The sequence below is a fragment of the Corvus brachyrhynchos genome, unplaced genomic scaffold (assembly GCF_000691975.1).
Source record: "Corvus brachyrhynchos isolate BGI_N302 unplaced genomic scaffold, ASM69197v1 scaffold293, whole genome shotgun sequence".
NCBI lineage: Eukaryota > Metazoa > Chordata > Aves > Passeriformes > Corvidae > Corvus > Corvus brachyrhynchos.
In genome coordinates this window covers 603,777-624,530 of record NW_008237410.1, presented here as the reverse complement: position 1 = coordinate 624,530, position 20,754 = coordinate 603,777, and the positions used below count along the sequence as shown (strand labels likewise).

At 34.8% G+C, this 20,754-nt stretch overlaps 1 protein-coding gene across 2 annotated transcripts in view; it reads right to left on the bottom strand.

Annotated features, from left to right (window-relative positions):
• RALYL (RALY RNA binding protein-like) overlaps positions 1–20,754 on the bottom strand; it is a 387,338-nt gene that overhangs the window by 299,246 nt on the left and 67,338 nt on the right. The window lies entirely within an intron of this gene.

Sequence of the window (20,754 nt, the reverse complement as noted above, 5' to 3'; positions counted from 1 at the left end):
GTAGTGAAAAATTTTGAGTTTTACAGTTCTTACTAACTTCAGCCAAAACATCAGGATCACAACACTATACAGGGTTGGGATCACAAAGTCATTCTGAACTGAGAGAAAAATTTTCAGTTAAATGATTTAAATTCCTAAAATTTTAGCGGCATAACAGCAGAAAGTTTGAATTTTTCAGAGCTGAAATTTCAATACTTCATTTTTCCTGGTTTTCATCTTTGCTTCATAAAGCACTAAATGCAAGTAGTACTAAAATCAGTACTTAGTTATTTGTGCAACCACAAGGTGTTTTCCTACAGCACAGCTGCAAAGAAGTACCACTGTGCCTCATCTGGAGTCTGCCAACCTTATAAAGTGAAAAAGTTCCCAAACAGTGCAGCACTGCCAAAAGACTTAATTTTATGATGTGTCATGATATATTATTTCTCTTAAAATTTGTAGCACAAAGATCTGCAAATTACTGGAATATTTTGTTTTCAGTTTGAATGGATTAATGTCTGAAGTTTATGGTTAAAGTTTGTGGCTGAGTCATAAGCAAAATACATGTTACAAACTCATATCAAGTGACCAATCAAAACATTAATTATATAACCATTTAAAAAAAATCATGACTTTGGAAGGTTAATTTTTTATTTTATTTAAAAGAAAACAGGTTCAGGAATTTTATTATAATTTAACGAATGCTACAGCAGATTCTTGTGATTCATTAAAACTCATATTTCACCTTTCAGTCTGCAACTGTGCTCTGTAATCTGCTGAGGTCCTCCAAATCAGTGGTCAGAAACAGAATAATTATTGTTCCTTCTTATTTAACTGCATTCATCTGAGGAGCAGAATTAAATATTTATGCTCCTTAAACCTTTTTAAAATAGAGTTATTGATACAGAAATTAAAATTGCATTTATAATTTTTGTCTCTCCTATACTTATAGCAGAAACCTTTAAAATCTTCATAGCATTGCCATTTGCTTAAAAAATGAATCTGGGTTCAACAAGTAGAATGCTTGAAGAGATGTTAGACTTAGAAAATAATTACTGCACTCATCAACTCCTGTAGAGGTTTTCTAAAACCTATCCCCATAGATTTAAGTCAAATCTTCATGGGGTAGAACTGTTCCCATTAATCAGAATGTATTTTAAAAACACAATGAGCTTTGGAATTGTGTCTCTGTTCCTTGGAAGAAAGCTTTCAGTCTTAGGATTTAAATTCAGTGTTGTGGTATTAAAAAATCATTTTCAGTGTTGTCATCAAAATTAAGGAAAGGTCTCCAGTGCCTTTTTTCGTCCTTAACACCTTTGTGAAGATGTAGAAGTTGGAGAGAAATTTCACTTAGAGTAAACTGAGACCAAGAGAATTAAAGCAAATGAGGGGTTTTCCCCATTTTAGATGACAGTGAATGTTTTCAAATGTGTCAGTATTTCAGATTTGTGGCAACCTAGACTGGTATCTAGCAAGTTTAAAGCATATATGCTTTCCATGTATTGGGTCCTAAATTAGAAATGAGATCCTGAGAACTTACATTCACCTACCTATCACATTATAATATTGTTGTGGTTTGATTCACAGGCCTGATGGCTACTAAGGTACTATTCTGCTTTCAGCACTATTTAATTCTCTCTCATGATCTTTCAGACCCAGAATTTTTTCCTGTCATTTATCTTAGAGATCCTTATGATGGTGTTACTGTAAATAAGGCAATTGCCTGAAATGACAAGGAAGACTTCCCAGTCGTATTATATTATGTAGCACTGGATTTTTCCAGAAAGAAAAATATAAAGAGTTGTATGAGTGAGAAAAAAATTTGTTTATTATTATTATTTTTCACAGAGAGATATATCTGGGGTGTTTTCCAATATAACTTTTTTTCTTTTTTAAAGGTTATTGATAAAAGATAAATAGGTGTTATGGACTTACCAGGACTGTGCTTGATGAGCTGTACTACTGAATACACAAAATTTAGAAAACACGGTTGGAATGTCTATACCTAGAACTTAAATCAGTCAATAATATCAAGTCCATCAATGTCAAATAAATTATTATCCCCATATTCTGTAACACATGGCTTCCTTTTTTTTCCTGTGCAAACATCCTTTAATGAAGAATATCTAAACTAAAGGGATTTTCTGGATGATATAGTACCGTATGCTCTGCTGTCACCGGCAGCCAGTGATCTGTTTCGTAACACGTTCAGGCTCCTCAAAACTCATTTGAGGAAACTAATCCAAAACCTGATGGCAATAATTTTCATGAGACTCCTTCCAATGCCTCTCTGAAATGAATATATTTTTATATGTAGCAGCACTGATGTTAATGATCTTTTTAATTCCTTAATGGATATGTGGACAACATGATCAGATTTCACTTAGGCTGAAATGCCCGAGATAGTTCTGCTGTACATTTGTACTGTTTTGAATACCTACACTATAAACTTGAGTTTCTGGAATCATCAGCATTGCAGCACTGCCAATCCTTTATCTGCATTATAAATAAGGTATGTATAGAGGTTAACACAGTGGGGATAGTTGTAGTAAATTTGGATGCTGATAAAATTAACCTCTGGACTGCACTGTGAAATCCTTGGGTACAGGCTACCCTCATGTATGGTTACGTTCTGAACACAGGAGAAGGCATAAAATACTTGGATTCAGCTTATGACCTGTGATCAAGTAATGTACACAGAACTTTTAAAACAGGTGTGCGACCAGGAACATAGGAAAATAAAAGGTAGAAAAAAGGAAAAAAGAAATTAAAGAAAATCAAATACAATATTTGGGGGTTTCGCTATTGAGTTATCCAAATTCTTTTACTCCAGCTAAAGGACATCCAATTTTTCCTATCTGAGTCCCCTGCATTTTTATACATCCTAATGTTCATTTTCAGCAAATGAATCCCTCTAACATAATCCTTTTTTCTCATTTACTCTTCTAATAATTATATTGTAATGAAGTTCAGAGAAATTAGAAGTACAGCAATTCCTTTTTCTATGAAACCAAAGCAAATTCTTCAAAATACCTCCACTTCATTCCATTGGAGTTTGGCACTGCAGAGTGTCAAACCTAGCAGTTGGTTATTTACTAGTTTCCTATACTGTGACCATGACCCACCATACAAAACTCCCAATTTCACTTGATAGAATGTGCATACCTGCATATTATTACGCTTTTACTTTTGGAAATTAGGAACATGGCATTACATCAAATGTCTACTTTTCAGTCTCCACCAGCGCTGTTGATAAATTAATTTATAAATCCCTACTCTATTGTGCAATTTCTTCTATTGGGATTTTCCTTACTGTTTTTCAGGTTCACCACCAGAGGAAGAAATTCAAAGTCTTAGCTCCCTGATACAGGTAAGGATGGCAAGATTAATTTTACATGGTAGGGTGTGCACATTCAACCACGACTAACAATTAAAAAAACATTAAAAAACCCCAAGATCTGTATTGCTGAGACATGAAAGCTCAACCACTGACCTTATGCAGATCTATTCAAAATCATATATCCATCTGACTGGGGCAATTGGGGATGTCTTTGTAATCATCTCCCTAGACTTGAGTATGAACAGTATTCCTTTCATGAGGAAATCAAAGACAATAACGCTGCTTATAACATAGGTGAATAACATTAAATATTTGAATAATCCCTCTGGTTTCCCTCTGAAAATTCTAATGAGGCAACAGCTACTTTCATGTATCATCACAGCTTATTTTTTCAATAACGACAATACAGAATCAATAAAATAAGTACAGCAGGAAAAAGTCTTACATAAGAGGGAATCTTAGTCATTCAATAAAGGAAAATGTTCCTGAATTCTTTAATAGATTCTACGTCTACCCACTCCTTTGAAAATGTGAATTTTATTTCCTGTTCCTTTAAATAGAAATGCTCACTTTTGTAGTATGATTTTGAATACTTTTTTCCCTTTCTTTTTACCTAAAGTTTTTCTATCTATTTATTTATATGTACCCATAAGCTTGTTTGCACAGCTCTCTAATGTATGGCCAAAGTAGGTCACTAGCAGGTAATGAAACTAAGAATTTATTCCCAGGTAAATGTATCAGTTAGGTACTGTTCTGAGTAATGTATCACATGCTCATCAAAAAAAAAAACCTGAGAACTGTCAATTTGATGAAGTACAACTCACATCTCATTAATGTTGAGCACAGAAGCAATATTCCGCATCAAAAATGACTGCTAAAATATTTGCAATTACCAGCTGTTCAGAATTCATTTTATATAGATAAAAAACATGTCAAATTTAATTTGTCACGTGTTTTTCTGTCAAATTTCTTTTTCTTGCAATGTACTGAAAAGCTATCAAAACCCTCTCACTCTTGTCCCAGACCAGTATCATATAGGCAAAAGGGAACGGCAGAAATGATATGTATCCAGATACAATAGCTACATAGACAGATAAACTTCAGAAAGGTTCTTCACTTTAAAATTTTTACAGACTATTTTATCTTAGAGCATTTGTCTTTCCCAGAAGGATGGTCAAAATTGTGTTTGTTCGGTTTGGGTACTGCTGCCAGGGGTAAAATTAATAAATAGTATCTCAATATATATTAATTGCTAGCTTTTCTGTAAAAAAAATATTCAAGATTACAGATTTTAAATAAGGAGAAGACACAAAACACACACTTATTTGAGAATATGGGGCAGTATAGGGCCTATAGGGTGATGTTGTGGAGAGAACTTGGCTGCTCGGTCTTGAACAGGTCACAGAGGAAGTGAGAGCCTGAAGCATTCTAAAGGCAAAAACTATTAGTTTAAAAAAACTGAATAATATTTGTATACTGAGTGCTTTTGTTACATATGGAAGACTTGTAGGGGTCTGGTAAAGACTTAAGTTGCACACCAGAGGCCCAGTTGCAGAAGGAAGCAAAAAATTTATACCAGCCCAATAAGGTCCTCCTTTACACTGATGTTTGGGGAAGGTAAATGGAGCTGATTATTCCCCTTTATTCTGTGCTTATGAAGCTACAACTGGAGTACTGTGCCCAAGCTGCAGTTCTCTAGTACAAACTAGAACAATCAAACTGGAACAAGCCCAATGGAGAGCTACAAGGATGGTTTGAGATGATATAAGAGGCTGAAGAGCCTGAATTTTTTCAGCCTGAAGAAATGTCTGTAATCTTGTGTCCCTGAAACAGATTGTGCCAAGGGTCCTCAGATCCACTGCATCTGTGCATCTAAAGGCATACATGCCCCAGCAGTATAGCTGAGATGACATTGCACCCCTAAAGGATGAAGTAAACCCATCTGATTTTGGACATGTGTGTTTCAATAATTTTAAGCAACCTGCCTTAGAAAGCAAAATTTAACATGACTTTTTTTATTATTTTAAAGAGGGGTGTGGGTCAATTTCATTTAAACTGAGTGTAGTGGTTCGGTTCAAAATATCCATTACTTACTTAACAAAAATTCAAAATCAAAGCCTAATTTTTTCCTGTCAATTCCCATGAAAGGTCTTTTATTATTTTGCCCTATCTGACAAATGGGAATACAAAGAAAAAACCTACTACCCAAGAAACTGCAAGACTGCTAATAAATCTCTTTTATTTGTTAGTATCCTTCGCTATTATTTCCAAAATCCATTTTCTTTTCCTTTTCCATCAATAAGGTTTTTGTTCCAGACTGAGAGCTCACAAGAGGAGGAAACATCAGCTTTCATGATTGCCCAGTAGAGGTATTTAGTTTTTCCAGGTTTCCAAGTAAAGGTTGAAACACATTTATTGATTAAATTTATAGGGGATCCACTAGATATTCTCAACATAGCCTTCTTTGTTACTGATTCTTAGCAGAAAGGTTATAGCTTATTTTTATTTCATAAAACAAGACATGCATAAAAGAGGATTCCCTACCATCCTGTTATTTTAAAGCAATTCTCGTGGGATTGGGAAGTTCAGTCCTTCGCTAGTTATTTTTTCAAATACTAGGAATAAGGCTGTAGCAACTAAACTAAATATAAGTTCAGTAGGTCTTCAGGTTTTATGCAAGCTAATTTGATAGGGTCTGCTTGAAATAAGAAAAAAAAATGAGATCCCTTATTTTTAAAATGTCTCCACTTGGCTGTAACTAGAATTCAAATGTTTAGCATTTTCTCTTTGTTTCAGGCCTGATTGCAGTGTAAAGCTAGTGTATGTCTACAAATATCCCAGTATTATGACTTGTGACTTCAGACCCTCTCCTGTGGTTCAGCATTCATATTCCACCATGAGGACTTCTCTTTCTTTAGCTAGACATAATGTGGTAATGAGACGCTTCTCTACAACTCTACAGTTGACTTTGTCCCACATTGAACTTTGATTATTGTTATTATTTCTTTAGTATTAGCAGTGGCTGTATGTCTTTAATGTGAAGAAAACTTTTTGACCTAGAAAGGCTTCAGTCTAAATTGTAAAGACAATTTAAGTATTAAAAACAAACACAAAAGAAAACAACCCCCCAAAATTGCAATGATATCCTTTCTTTTTGTCAATAAACTGTTAAAATATGCTGTGTGGTCATAGCATGCATTCAGTAAATAAAAGAAAATATTTAATTCTGTGAGGTGTTTGAATGTCACTCAGTTCAGCTTTTTGTTGAAAAACCTGTACATTCTGTTGTTGGGCTCCTTAGGCACATAGCAATGCTGGTGCCTTCACTGGATGATCAAAACTTTTTAAAAGTGAAGAATGACAAATGATGAACAATAGACGGCAAATATGCTTCTTTCCTCTAATGCATGTGTTTATATGCACATGAATTCAAATAGACCTTCCCAAAAACATATGCGAGGCAAGTCACACTCACATGGATTCTCATAACTACTGAGCACACTGGTGGGTATTGATTCAGCTGGCATTTTCAATTGTAGCAAATGCTTACAAACACTGTGCTAGCAATACCTCAGACAATGTGAGATTGAAAGATGTTTTATATGGTTCAAATGTACATATAAAATTACCTTCTTCCTATTTTCATTCTTGTAAGAAACCTTACCTGGGCACAGTTTACCTTGAATGAATAAAGAAACACTTAAATATTCTTTTCTCTGCTCCTGATAATGGATTGCTTTTGTCTTTTTTTTTTTTCCTAAGTAGTTGAAGAAAATCTCCAGTATTCCACACACCATAATTTATTTCCTAGCCATAGTGAATTAATGCTCCATTTACCAGTTCCTTAATCAACATCTACATCTAGCAGTCAGGGCAGATGGGGTTCATAAGCCATATTAAGTTCTGATTGCTTATTTTATCTGGATGGGATGTGAACATACTGTGAGTTCCTGTTATTGGGTTTCCTTCTCTGTATTGTATCTGGGCTTTCCTCCTCTGAAATTCAAGGATATGGGCTCAGTTCAAATATGGGTCCAACAGCCTATGCAAGCTAGATGCCCACATAACAGCATTTTTGTGTCCAAATATCATTACATAGACAGATAGCTGTGTTATTAAAGAATGAAGATTCTTTGAAAAATTGTCCACAGTCTTGACATGCCCTTATTTTAGATGCCAATGAGTTGCTTCAGATGTCAGGATGTGCATTTCTCTCTCTTTCCCCAATGTGTTTCTAAATGTAACCCCTTTGCATCACACTTGAATTAGATCATCCCAGAAGTATGGAGCATGTTCTTATCCTCCAGACATCCCATTTCCAGAAAGATGACTGTGGTGGATCACCATTCTAATATTCAACTACACGGATAGGCAGTTTTTTTATTGAAAGCAAAAGCTGATTAGAATTTGACAGGTTTTAGTGTTCTCTGCACAGATATTCCTCACATGAAAGATTATCTAGTTCTTAATTCCTCAGGTCTGATGGAATAAACATACCAGGAAAAAAAAATGCATTCTTTCTATTCAAGATGTCTGGTTTAAGTGGGTTTTTTCCAGCTAGATTTCTGCTTATGTGAATTGTACTTTACAGCCCCCACTACCCTGCACCCTCTCTATGATTAATAAGCACAATATGCTAAAATTGTTCCACTCCCTAATATACTCTGCATATTGAAAATAACATTCAGAAAAATAGAGCCTCCAGGAGAAGATTATTCAAGGTCTCCAGATCAGAAAATCACACTGCATTTTCAGTAGCTGTCAGTCTTTAAAGTGAAAATAAGCAAGAAAAACTAAGCTTCAAGAAAAATCCTGGGTCATAGAGACTCTTAGTAAATATTTTATAAAAGTTGTTACTGTCTAGACAGAAATCTGATGTAAGGGTTGCATACCATTAGCCAAAATAATAATCAATATGACAATTTTGGCATGGAAGCATAAAGTTGACTGCAACAATATCAATAACAGCATGAATCATCATGTCCTACTATGCTAATTATGCTTCTAACTTTAACCATTAATACCTGCATAAAATATAAATTAAGAAGAGATCCTTTACAGCTGTCATTAGCCAACAACTAAATATCTACCTTTCCTGAAAGTACTGGATGTTTTATTAATGCACTGCATTGGTAGATTACATGAGTAGATAAAAAGTCCTTCTCTTTTTAAAAAATCTTTTCATAATTTTAAATCAGATAAAGCCTTAATAATGAGCTGACATATATTTATATGCTTTAAGCAGCTTACACGATGAGGTTGCTGTACATATCCATTTGTTATCCATTTTAGCTTACTCTGCTCTTCAGTTCATTGTCAGCTTTGGATATTTCAAAACAAGTTATCATATGAGAAGCTTTTCAAACAGCCTCTTCCAGACGCCCCAAATACACCACTGATAAGGTGGAGACACATGCAGACAAAAAAGTAATTTATAGCAATATATGTTCTTCTCACTACAGCTAATGTTTTAGTAAAATGGTTTAGGAAAAAAAAAAAGGGTCTAGAAATTCTATGTAATATAAAACTTGTACTGGTGATGTATAATGTAGTCACTTAGCTGCTGAAAGGGGTCTCATATTCTACCATTTTTTACTTGAATATGTCACAGTTAAATGTTCAAAAAGTTTTCCCTATGGTCTTTCCTGGCATTCAGCCTGAACTCAGAGTATGCAAGAAAAAAATATTTTATGCATTATCATAAGTATAATCACAAATGTTTAAAACAGTAATCGTTTACTTTGGTAAAAAAATATAATTATGGTTTGAGGCAGTTCTGATACTCTGAAGCAAACTTTGTCTCACAGATTTTATTTTCTTTTTTTTCTTAGTTAACAGTTTTTATTTACTGTTTATTTACTGCTTATTACCTGTTTTTACCTCTATTTAAAGAACACTATGTTTGCTCTACAACTATTCATGCTCTCCTTTCCAGAGACGTACCATGTTGTACAAGTGGCTGAGCTGAAAAAGAACAAAAAGTCACCTCTAAGGAGCAGATGATTAAATATTTGGAGAAATGTAGGTATGCAGCAGTGTAGCAAAAAAATTACCTAGAAGATATACTAGCCCACAAACTACATATTGGCACAAAAAGAGCATCATGCTGTTGTTTCAAGATAAATCAATGGTACTCTGACAGCTTTAAAGAAATATTTTATAAGGAACAGAGAACATTCTCCTAGATGTTGGTGAAGCTGCATTCAGGAGATGAGTCTTGGCAAAATCTAAGACCAAAGAGAAACTGGAAGGATCTAAGAGGTTAATACTAGCCACAGTATGTGAAATTATCAGAAGATTATAAAACATGATCTGAGAAGAAAAATTGAAGAAATTGGAAAAGTCCACTGTGAAGGAGATGAAGTGGTAACAAGAAAGCAGTCTTACAGCATGTAAAACTTTATTACCACTTCAAAATAATGATCCATTCTCCATTACATCTGTTAGGAATAGCTCAAGAAGATTTCTAATTTGCAAAAGTGTAAGATATTTGGAGAGGCCTTCTGTCCATAAAAGTAGTGAAATGCTTCATCAAAATAACACTTCTCATTTTTAACAATATTTATATAAATCTATCTTGGGTAACAATGACACACTTGATTTGACTTTTTAAGCAAAGGAAATTAAAACAAGAAGTATTTAAAAAAATAAGCCATGCCAAATCTGTGGATAAGGACATGCTTCTGGACCCTGGAAAATACACAGGATCTACAGCTAACAGAATGCTGAGCAGTTATGTGATAAAATACATGAGCAATGGTATTGGCACTAGAAATTTTAATAAAAATTATTGCAATCGAGGCAGCCTGACAAAAAGTGTTAGATGCAGCTGCAAAAAGTCATACTATTGACTAGTTCATTTAATATATTGGAGTGAAATAAATACCTATATCTTTATCTCTATAAATATCTAAATATTTGTATCTCTTTGTTCCAAATCACCAAAAAACATCTGTATGTCTTGTTTGCTATGAAAAAATCCCCAAACAAATCTCTCAGTTACTGCAATAAGCGTATACAAAAAAACTGGACAGTCCTCTTTGTTTATATAGTTAAACTCAGGGGTGGCCACCAAGTTCTTGAAGCTCTTGAAGTAAATAAAATCCTAATACTATGAAGACATTATCTTTCAAGTACGTATTTGCAAAGAGTAACCTTTTTCCATACCTGCAATTATCTTACTCTAAACTGATTGCTGTTGACAAATGTAATTAATACTTAAAAAAGGAGAAACCAGGAACTAAGGCAGGCAGCCATTATTTGAAGTGTAATGTCTGCCAGATTAATATTGCTGTAATGAATGTTCATTGTGTATTTAAACTGTGTGACAACTATAATAAGAGCCCTTGAAAAGCTGGTTCAGTGGAAAAAAATTAATTATTTCTAATAAAAAAATCAGACTAAAGAGGCTAAAACCCACTAGTTTTAGTTCACATCTAAGCATTAATTTGACTTGGAATATCTACATGTCTCTTTTTACAACACATTCTTCTCTATTTGTTTACATTGTGTGCACCAGGTCATGACCTATGTCTACTAAAGTTGACATTAAGTCCCTCAAGATTTGAACCCCTCAATATTTAAAACAAACTTTGCAATTTTTTTTATGTTGTTCATTAGTATCCCTAGCTAGACAGTTATGATTAAGCAATTGCATCATTAAGGTTGTATGCTTGGCTAATCTTTTGTTTCAAGGAAAAGTGAGGACAATCCCAAGATGAATGGGCTGTCTGGATGAGAGCCACCAGGAGTGAGGTCAGCAGAACTGAGCAGAAACTGGGGCAAAGGCAATTCCAGCAACCCAGGAGTCTGGGACTCATTGACCACCTACTCAAAACGGACCCCAGAATCAAACGAAGGGAAGAACTGCACATGCACACTAATCAGCATGAGATAAAACCAGCAAATAGGGGGTTGAATACTAATTAATAAAAAAGTTATGTAACCTGTAAGCAATGAAAGATGATGCCTTTTTTGTTATAGTGTATAAATGGTGTAAGCTTTTCATGATCAGGGAGCTAGTCTGTTTTGGGCTACCACTAAGCTCCCTATTTTGTGCAAAGTAGAATAAAAAGTAGAAATATCTCGCCTTGGTGTGTGAATTGGCCCTGTGCACTGTTTGGGACAACAAAATCAATGAAAGATCTTTTTTACTGAGCAGGATTTAGACTTACTCCGAGTACACTCTTGCTGGCTGCATAGAAAATTATGGTGTGCTTCATTATCTGATTTTTTCTTGTTTTCATATACTCTTATTTCCAAGGTGTTTTTTTTTTTTTTTTTTTGAGTGGGATTCTGAGAAGTTCAAAGAAGATTTTTTTAAACAGACAAGCAGTTCATTCCTACCTCTTTTCTTTTGTGCTTCAAAAGAGTGATGATGATAATAATAATAGTAGAAATAACAAAGAAACACATGGATTTTTCTTTAAAATTCTGTACATGCAATAGAACTGCCAGCTACCAAGAGAAAAAGTAAAAATCACTTCATACTTTTAAAGGAGGAAAGAAAACTAATGAAAAGGATAAACATGTTGTATTAATGATTGATACTTTTGACTATAAGCATCAAACACAATTAAAAAAAATAATTGGTTTAATGAAAATTATTTCAGATCATTGATACAACACAAACAGCAAATAAAAGTAGCATCTGCTGCTAGCATCTACCCCCTCTGCCCATGGGCACAGGGGTTTTGCTCAAGGTCATGCCTGGAAATGAAGACTTGCCTTGAGTTAAGCTGTAGGTGTCCCTGAGCTCAGCCCTGCCTCCTGATGTCCTGGTTTGTGGGTTTCCTGGACCTTGCACCTACACTGTAAGTTGTCTTGCCTCCCTTCCTGAGGGTTTCCTTGGGCTCACCTTGGGCTTGACTTGTCACCCCACCTTGTCTGGGACTGTCTATAGATCCTGTCTCTCATCACTCTGCCCAGGTGCATCATGAGGGAGGGCACTGCCCTACCCATGCCATACCTATTCTCAGCTCCTAGCTCATCCTCCCTCATGGATCAGCTGGCTTCTTGGGGATCCCTGGCACGTACACTGTAGGTGTCTTTCAAAAACTGTGAAAAACAGACTATTATTTCTTGCCATCATTTTGCACCCATGTTTGCATTTCAACACAAATACTTCTGCGTATGTCAGCTGCTTGTAAAGTCCACAGAGAGATGTGGCTTCACAAGAGAACAAATTTTCAGATGTGAGTAGTATGGAACCAAGATGAAATAGCTGATGCATGATGGTTGTGGCGCAGCAGTTCCAAGCAAGTACTCACTGAACTATTTCAGTTCCTAGAAGCTGCACAGCTTATTTTTGTTTATCCCAACATGGAGTTAGAGTTCCAACCACAGAATCATTGCGTTTGGAAGGGACCTCTTGACATCATCTAGTACACAAGGGTCAGCTAGACAATTTGCCCAGGTCCATGTCCAGATGGCTTTTGAGTATCTCCAAGGAAACTCCATAACGTCTCTGGACAAACTATAACAGTGTTTAAACATTTTCACAGTAAAAAAACTTTTTCTTGTGTTCAGATGGAATGTCACATTTCTTGGTTTGTGCCCATTGCTCTTGTCTTGTCTCTCAAAAGAGTCTGGCATGACTGGGGCATGCCCTCCATCATAAAGGTAGTATGAATGGGAGGATTTCTTTGAAAGAATCTCAGGCAGAAGTGCCTGCAGCATGAGAGGTGTGCATTTTCATAAGCAGACTAAGAAATGAACATATTTTATCTTTAAGCTGATTGTTCCTATTTTTCTGCTTGAACAAAACAAAGCATCTGCCCAAAAAACCCAAACCAACCCAACCCAAACCAAATCAAATCAAATAAAAAAAACTCTAAACCAAAACTCAAACTCCCCAAACCCCAACATACTGTCAAGAAGCTTGGATGTTAGTTGGACTCCACAGAAACCAATCAGATTTTTAAATCAGGGAGTATAACACATAGAAAAATAGTTTTCTGCAAGTAGAAAGGATCAGATGTGGCATATTTATACTTTTGAGTATCATTATCAATGCTGTAACTTAATTTATCAAACAAGCTTTATAAGTCAACACTAAAATACAATACCCAATAGAAGTATTTCTTTAAGCAACTTACCTACTGTGAAACTAAAATTCTCCAAATGATAACTATTAAAGTGGAAACATTAATTATATCAGCCTCCCTTATTCACTCTGGTTCTTTCTCACCGTTTAAGACTGTGGCAATTTGTTATGTAGCACTGATCTGATACAGTATCTTTGATGCGACTGCAAGCTCCATGCTGTTCCATCTTAATAGACCTCAGAAGCATCTCTGCGGGTATTCATCTGAGCTTTCTCAGCATAAAGGAGGACAGGGCTTTAATGGCCAAAAATCAGTTTTTCTCTGCAGCATCATATTTTTAGCACAGCTCAGTGCATGGTAACTGGGCTAAAGTTAATGCTGTTTAAGCAGCATCAGTGGTGTGCTCTGGAGTCCTCTGAGCAGCGGCTGCTGAGCAGCCCTCAAGTTGGACTGGAACAGCCCCAGGACCACCTGTACACAAGTGCTAATTCTGCTGTCCCTGCATTTCTTGTTAGGACTGAAGAAGGAAATGAGATTTCTCTTTTCAGGTTGATACTTCAGTGTTCTCCTCTCACCTAGCAAGCAACATATGGAATTGCATTAAATCCAGATCGCTAAAAGCTTTTAGAACCTATGAACAGTTTTCATTCTTCTCATTCCGAACATACAGAAATCAACATTTATGTTCAGGACTCTGGAAATATTTGTGTTTTCAGACATGGCAAGCTGGACAGTTTAATACTTTCATAGAATTCTGTTTTGAAAACAAAGTCTTCCAGGCATATATACTGCAATAAATAAAAGTACAACAGGGTACAATTCTCAATAAACTTTGGGGTTACTTTTTTCCCTGAGGTTCATTTCTTAACTAAGAAAATGCATTTTTGTGTGTCCACACTGTGTGTGTCCATAAAAAAATAAACATCTAATATACTCCAGTAAAAAAACAGGGATTTTAAATTCTACTAAGAAAAGGTAAATTTAGCATGAGAACTATTTCTGCTTGATGAGAACCAAAGTAGATTTCTAGTTATTTGCATCACTGTAGAAAAACAAAGGAAAAAAAAAAAGTTGGGGATTTTAAAGAAATCACATTATTATCTGATTTTTTTCTTTTCTTTCTGCTCTTCCTCTGTATTAAATCTTTGCAAAGCATGACCAAATTGCAAATAGATGTTTGTCTTTTAGCTTTCTAAAAATTCCACTGAGCAAAGAAATTTATTTCAATATTTAAAATTTAATTATTTCAGGATTTAGAAGGAGTTAGAAGTTATTGTTGTTCATGCATAGACTGAAGAATTTTAATTTATCAAGTCTAATAAATATTCAAGCCATCTGCTTTTAGTGGATTGTTTTTACCTTAAAAAAAAGATATTATGATTTCCCAGAAGCTGTGGAGTTGATAACTATCAAACTGTGAAAAGCTGCTCACCAATAAAGCCAGTTTTTGCAATTAAAACCAGATGTACATGAAGTACGTCTTGCAGAACAATCTTATCTATGTATGCATCCACTACCAGGGACAGAAAACCTGAGGTAGATTTGAAATTAAACTATGCAACGCTAGAAGACTTTTTCTAAGCCATGGGCTTTCCATGGATCCACAAATCCTGACATTTCCGAGGATGTAGAGCTCTTGGCAAATGGAGGGAGCCAACGTTACCCTGCTTGTGCTACTGGAGAATCCAGCAACTGTTCTTGGCTGTTCCTGAACTTTTTTTAAGCACTGCTGCTATTGTCACCTCTGTGTGATTCCTGAGCAGCACTAGGGAGAACAGAAAGTCATGCACTTCTGAAATGTCTATCCATGCACTTGGAATGCATGCACTTTTAAGTCTGGGAAAAAAAGGTTGATTATCAGGTTAAGGTGATTTGAGACTGGCTGTAATTAAATGTTGGATCTTCATTAAATAAGCTATATTTTTTGTCTATTTTAAGCTTGTAGTTTTGAAGAACTTTAATGAATTTAAGGGAACTACAGACATATTCCTTTAGATAACACTGAGCATCTTAGACTGCCATTTAAACAAATTTTTCCACTTTTCAGAACATCTCTTTAGTGTGTGATATCATTGCATCAAGAAATGAAGTGTGTAGCAGGTTATTTTTGGAAATCAGTGTTTTGGCTAGATGTCTTTCTGGAAAATAGCTGTTGAGCCATAGCAATAAAATGATCAAATGTTCATCTATATCCCAGTCACTAGCTTGAATTTTTCTACACTCCCCTTGTCTCTAGGTTTGCTTTATTCAGAGCTGAAACCTGACGTTTACTGTGAGTAGACTCATTAAATTCATCCTTTAGATCCAATGGCTTTTGGACAGCCTCATGATAATATGTAGTCTCTTAATGTGTTGTGAAATCTCTTGGTGTTGAGAGTAAATGAGGCTTTGCATGCACTGTATACTTGGGAGAACAAATGATTGCCACAAGTCATTTTTACTCTTTTGGTCTATAGTTAGGGTTTGCAAGAGGATTATAATGACCCTGCACTGTATTATATGTCCTCAAATTACTACAAGACCTGGCTATGCCAGTCACATAAATACTAACAAAAAACTTACACTCTTCCAATTTTCTGATTCTATTAGTAGCTATCCTTAAGCTTCACATTATTTCTTTTTCTTTGTCAGACTTCAATGCCATCATGTTTCTGTGTTCTGTCTGTTTTACCAACAAAATTTTTTAGCAGATTACTGTGTTGAAAAATCAACACGTTTGGTTTTTCTTCAGGACATGCTTCACTTTCAGTTTCTTCAAAGATAGCATTTTATCATTTATCTTCCTCTTCTACTAGTTATAGGATAATGATTCTTTTGAAATAAAAAGAAACCATGTAAAAAACAGTGTAATAGTAGTATTTACTGAATTGCTTTTGCTCCATGTCCCACATTTAGTTATGTTTATTTTAATTTAAGTTCAATCTTTATGAAATTATTTTGCCTATTCATTTTAAAGAAGGAGTAGATGAAAAAATCAAGCCATAAGAGGTATTCTCTGGAGACACCTTGACTTCACTTCTGTTGTTGTAGGTAAAAAAAAAGCCAAACATTTTTATCCTAAGTGCTGCTGAATTCAGTCTAATAAATTCTTCATATGAAATTTGATTTCAAATAATAAAATAACCCCTAGATTTGTTAAATTATAAAATTACCCATATATAGGATTTACCCATCCTGGTTAAGTATTTTAATAGGAATACTGTCAAAAATGTTGAATTTTTTTCATGCAAACACAAAGTCAGAATTAAATTTGGATCCTTCCTGGCTTCAGTAGCAAAAATAGTTCAGAAAAAGTCGGACTCAACAAAAAATGGCATCACTCAACTGAAGGAGTTCAGAAAAAATGGATTCTATTGATACTATATTCTGACTGATATCAGAATATTAGGCAAAATACTGGTGAGTGGTAATTAGAAGGCAGAGCATCTTTCAAGCACTAGATTCAGACATGCTTTCTTCCCAAGTTTGTTATTTTTTGGAATAGTGATTAACATAGGAATCAATATTTTAGTAGCAATCCATTACTAAATTACATATAGATGATCTTGCATGTTGCATTAGAAAAAAAAAGAAATCATATATCGCTGTAAGTTAAACATAGGCTGGTATATTCTTTGAGAATAAATTTGATATACAGATTTTATGGCAATAGTTAAAATCTTCCTTATTTCAAAGTATCATTGTGACAAATTATTTTCAGTAAAGATTTCCAGAATTTTTTTTTTCTTCTATTTTCCCCTACTTTTCCTCTCCACAGACTTCTATTAAAGTTCTGTCTTGGTTTAGTGTCCTTTGAGCTTAAATGTGAGATTGATTGCCAAGCAAATCTTATCATCTCTCTTGCCTACAAGATACAATAGGAGCCTTGAACACTCTGTTGCTCTGTTCTCATGTTAAACAGCTGTGGGTATCATAGCAGGGCAGTTTCTCAGATAATAAAGACATACTCTTGAGTACTGGACTCTTCAGTCTATATTGGGAAAAGGTATAAAAACATCTGTTAAGCTTGGACAGATCCCTACTAATGTGCTGTGCTTTTCTGATCATCTTTCAAAAAGAATTATAAAAAGTATATTGAACACCTGGTAAAACTGTCAGAGGCCACTGGAAGGCATGAATTCAAGACCAGATTGGATGGGGCTCTAAGCAAGCTGGTCTAGTGGGAGCTGTCCCTGCCCATGTCAGTGAGGTTGGAGCTAGATGATCTTTAAGGTCCTATTCCAACCCAAACCATTCTATGATTCTTTGATTCTATGATGAATTCTTTGTAAAAATTTTATGTATCAGTAAAAGTTCTTTCTTATATTAGCATCAAATACTTCATTAAAACCTCAGAAAAATTTTATTTTACACCAAGCCCTTTGCTTAATAAAGCAGATTCAATAAGCCCAAATAATGGGAATAATTCATTAAGGAGCACAGTCTCTCAGAAAACCTATAAATCTCATATCAAGTTTTTAAGTAAAAAAATATGAATTTTTAGTTTGAAACTGTTTTTCTTCTCAATATTTTCTGAAATTTTATTCAAGATAGACAGTCAATACCACTTTAAAAAAGCAAATTAAAGACAAATAATTTTAGGTTTGTCAAAACAAAACACTGTGTGAGCTTAAGATCAGTGTTTAAATTTTTGAGACAGATACCACCCTCCACAGTCAATTATATACCCAGTTTCACCAGTGATGTACAATGATCATGACTAAGAATGTTGACATTTGCTTGATTTTATTTCTGTGACAGTGAAATCCCTAGACGTTGTTGTTGTGAGCGAAAACCTTTTCATCCTGACTGTTGAAGGCCACATTTAGTAAACAATAGTGTGGAAGGAAAAGAAAAAATTATCATTGCATTATCATTTGGGAAGCTGATAAAGCCTTCTTTCCCGCAAGTTTTTGGAGGATTAATAGCTTCCCCCAAATTACTTTTGTACTGTTATACCAACTTTGTACCCTATACCATGATTTAAACTAGCTCAGTTCAGTGGGGTTAATTTATTTCTCCAAGTAAAACAGCTGCTCCACCATTTTGTGCTCAAAGTAAGACACAGCAAGAGATGCTTAAACACTTGAATTTGTCCCTGATTAGCTATCTTGGAAACTAATTAAGTAATCAATAAACAGAACAAGTACAAGTCAATGGCATCTCTGATAAGCATGCATGATCTTAAACGTAAAGCAACACAGTTGTCAGCAATTACAAGGAAAGCTATACCATCCTAAGGTTCATTAAGATACACTTGTACAGCTATTAAATGTCCATCTATTAATAGATTTTGTACAGTATGTGAGACGAGGTGGGGTTTTCTTTAGCTTCACTGCTGAATAGAGTAAGTTTCACTTAATCATCACCAGATGTACTTCCACGTTTACACACACACACACACACACACATACAAATGTATATAGATATGAAGCACTCCTTTTTCATAAAAATAGTTGAGCATTCATGTTAAGCTAATGTCAGTAGCTCTCAAGGCATGGACTTGATGTATTTATTTTAATGTGTTGCTATGGAAGCATTATGTCTCTTTCCATTGCAAAAATTACATTCCTGAACATGAAACAGAATCTGACTGTTTTCAATCTTTGAATAAGTCCTGACACATGAGCTTGATGATGAGATTTTAAATTATCTGCTTATCTAAAAACACGTACAGTTCCTATTTTCAGCTAAGCAAAAATGCAGAATTTATCACAGCACTTAATCTTATCAAGGCTGTTATATGTAATTACAGGGCAAAACAAGGAAAAAGCAATCCTGTCCTAATTGCAGCGCTATTACTAAAATGGCAATGATCTTGCTGTACTTTCCCATTTCTCCTGCAGGATCCCACAGTGTTTTCATGAGCCACTGTAGCTGCTGCTTCTTGAGCTCTGGGATTGCTGATTACAGTATCGTCTTGCACATACGCATTATCTTTTCCTCTGACATTCACCTTATTACTTGATAAGACTTAGGTTCTCTTTCAACATGACTGTCTTTAAAAAGAGTTAAGGATGCTCTAATCACTTGCCTTTGCAATTAAGGTATTTGTCAACATTATTGTAAATCTTCTCCAGCTTCAGTGTTGGCAGAAGGCCAATCAAGTAATTTGAGCTTTTAAAATTCTCTTCCTTCCCCTTTATAAATAAAAAATGCAATTTGTATATCTGCAGCTCAGTTGATGAGGTTTTGCACATGCCTAAAACTATTCAAGTACTCAACTGTTCAAAGGAAGAGTGTCCTCTGTTTTTGTTTAAATGTGTTTCACAGCATACAAGAAATGTGCATTGAGACAGAGGACTAATTAACACAAGAAACCTAGAGTGTCATTTTCCTGAAGCTTTTGAAATTCTGGTCTGGATCTTATGTCTAATACTTTCTTGTATTTTGTAAAGAAGTTAAATTGCCATCACACTGATTAAAACTGGGACACTTCTTTAACAGAGTTAATAAATGATCAGGGTGACAATTCAGCAAGGTAGATAAGCATGTGATGGATTTAGCAACATGTTCCAGGTTAGCCACAAGTCTAATATCTAGGACAGTAGGTAAAAAACAGGCCTTGATGTTTGAAATAGAAGAGGCAATTCTCAGGAAGCAGAATGTAATTTTCCACATTGGAATGTGGCCAGCCCAAGGGGTGCTTTACAGTGCAACTTTTCCAAAAACTGTCTTGTGCTCTTGAACGACTACAAGCAGTTGGAAAGTTGGGTTTATGTCTTATCAAAAATCTGGCAGCTAGTTCATATGAATGCTCATCAATTTTCCTGAAAATTTCAAATTACCCATATGTCCTTGTAAGGAATAATTTTTAATTAAAAAACAATAATTACACAAATTATTAATAGCATATAATAACAATAAAAAAATGTCATATTGCCAAATATTCAGTCTTGAAAATAGCACTTTTGCTGAAGAAAGGTCATGGTTGCTTTTCTATCATTTATGTACAATTATGACTTACAAAAATTCCTCCTTTTCTTATTGCTAGGGTATTATCCTCTAACATTGTCAAGGAATATTGAAGTGAAAGATTATGATTTCATAATTTGACTTTCAGAACATGAGCTGAAACTGTGAACACTGTCAGCTGAATGGTGATATTAAATTTTAAAAAAATACTTCCTTTACCTCTTTTTTTTTTTTTTTTAAATCTAGTGAGATATAAACAATCCATTGAGTTATAAAAAAACCCCAAAAACAAAGCAGAGGAATTCAATCCACGACAACTTGAAAGGTGGTTTCTCTTGATCTCATATTTCTACATCTGTTCTTTCCTGTTTTTATGTTCTGCTCTTTCCTATCCCAGTGTCTTATATTTCTTGATTTTCTTCATATTTTTATTTTTCCTCACTCCTGTTTCTTCTTCCCTGCATCTCTGCTCCCAGATTTTCTTTTTCTCTTTCC